At 42.2% G+C, this 2475-nt stretch overlaps 1 pseudogene; it reads left to right on the top strand.

The window, feature by feature from the left end:
* Window positions 1–1291: 1291 nt before the first annotated feature.
* Window positions 1292–2239, top strand: LOC102403260 (annotated as a pseudogene).
* Window positions 2240–2475: the final 236 nt, after the last annotated feature.

The raw sequence follows: 2475 nt of genomic DNA, 5'->3' as shown, positions 1-2475 counted from the left end.
TGAACTCCATAAATTGAGATTCCACACTTTATTCTGTTCTTTAATAATTGTCTGTGAGGGAATCAGGATCATTAAAAAGGTGAGTCATGGAGAGCAGGATGCAGATAGAAAGTTGGAATCTTTTATGTGTCTTATAGTAAGTGCCCTCATAAATTAGTTTATGGATGTGTTCTCTGTTGACCCATGGGTTAGAGGACCCTCAAAAACATAAGCTATACATCATCTGTCAGTATATTATTTAAACTGAGTACGTAGCAGGAACTCAGTAATTGTGCATGGCATTGAGATTATACTGTATTTCTAATGACAAATATTATTTAGTTTTGACCTTCCTTCTCCCCCAGATCTGTACCAGATATTCAAATATTTTTCAGAGATCTGTAACTAGGATTAATTAGGGACATAAATCCAGGGAAAATACAGATAAAACTCAAACTCTTCTTGGTATTTGTCAAAGGTATTAGTTCTGATGTCCTGTCAGAGCAAAAGATAGATCTGGTTATATAAGGAGTTCAGAGTTACTGTTAACATCCTTATACACTTTATTTTCTAACTACCAAGAAGTCATTAAATACAATTATCCAAATCTAGGTTTCTCTAGAACCATATTGCTGCTGCTGCTGTTAAGTTGCTTCAGTCGTGTCCGACTCTGTGCAACCCCATAGACGGCAGCCCACCAGGCTCCCCCGTCCCTGGGATTCTCCAGGCAAGAACACTGGAGTGGGTTGCCATTTCCTTCTCCAATGCATGAAAGTGAGAAGTGAAAGTGAAGTCACTCAGTCGTGTCCAACTCTTAGTGACTCCACGGACTGCAGCCTACCAGGCTCCTCCATCCATGGGATTTTCCACGCAAAAGTACTGGAGTGGGGTGCCATTGCTTTCTCCATAGAACCCTATTATTATGGCACAAAAACTTATTTAGATTATGTACAAGGGCACTGTACTCTCAATACAGAGTTTCGCTTTGCCTTTTTTATCCATTAAAATATCTGCATATGAGAAAGAAATTTTCTATAAACAAAAGGCCTAATTTGTTTTTGTAAACTAGTCTCTTTTGACAAACTAGTCTCAAACTCTGTTTTCACAAACCACCCAAAAGAGAGTGTAGCATTATACCCTAGGGTAATGTCTAAAGGAACAGGATTCAGTATTGTGAGGAGAAAAGAAGAGCAATATTTATATGAAGCCATGGGCCAGGGGTGCCATATGGGATGAGATGATAGAGAATGCTATAAAAGAGTAACTTTTTGCTGTCTCCATAACTTCTAAAGGGCAAAAATCTCCCAGAGATATGGCAGTTCCTATCAACAATAGTGCCAGAAGTTTCTTCTTCATACTGATGGATTTCCCAGGACTGGAGATGGCTCATTGCTGGACAGCTATTCCTGTCTGCTTTATCTATGTTCTCTCTCTGCTGGGCAACACTACCATACTGTACATTGTCAAGTCTGTTCCCAGCCTCCACACTCCTATGTACCTCTTCCTCTCCATGCTCTCAGTGGCTGACCTGGGGCTCGCAGTTTCCACACTGCCTTCCATGGCAGCTGTTTTTCTCCTGGACCAGAGGAAGGTGGGAGCTGCAACCTGCTTTGTGCAACTCTTCTTTGTCCACACATGCTCAGTAATTGAGTCAGCTGTGCTGTTGGCCATGGCTTTTGACCGCTGTGTGGCTATCCGAGAGCCCTTACACTATGCCACCATTCTGACAACCAAGTTCATTGGGGCCATTGGGCTGGCCAGTGTGACCCGTAGTGCTGCCCTCCACCTGCCCCTGCCTGTACTCCTTGGAAGACTTCAATTCCCACCTGTGAATGCACTGTCACATTCCTACTGTGTTCACCCTGATGTTCTGAGGCTGGCCAGTTCCAGCACAGTTGTGAACAGTGGCCTTGGGCTCTTTGTGATGCTCTCCACACTGGGGCTGGATGCGGTCCTCATTCTCCTCTCCTACGTGATGATTTTGAAGACAGTATTGAGCATTGCTTCCAATGCTGGATGACTGAAAGCCCTCAATACTTGCATTTCCCACATTTGTGTTGTATTATTATTTTATACCCCACAGGTCAGCCTGTCCATGATCCATCGCTTTGGGAAAAAGAAGCTGCCAGCTCAGATATATATGCTTGTCTCCTATTTGCACTTTCTTGTACCTCCAATGCTCAACCCAATTGTCTAAATTGTCAAAGCCAAAGAGATTCGAGTATGCATTCTGAAGATGTTTCAACACAGAAAGTTTTGAGCCTCAGGGATAAAACACTGGTTATGACAGCCAGCATGCTGACTGAAGATTTCTAAGAGAGGAGGCAGAGAATTCCTTCCATCTGGCCTATCAATTAATTTTTTGAAAAACACTGACTGAAATACATTGTACTGTTTTTCTAGCCATCAAAACAGTGCCTGCTTAATGAAAAAAAAAAATATGCTTCTTGTTTGAGAAAGTCATTACCGGTCTGTTAAAAAACTCCAAAGATTGTT

This window comes from Bubalus bubalis, chromosome 16 (assembly GCF_019923935.1).
Source record: "Bubalus bubalis isolate 160015118507 breed Murrah chromosome 16, NDDB_SH_1, whole genome shotgun sequence".
Lineage (NCBI taxonomy): Eukaryota > Metazoa > Chordata > Mammalia > Artiodactyla > Bovidae > Bubalus > Bubalus bubalis.
This window is presented reverse-complemented; position numbering and strand designations above follow the sequence as displayed.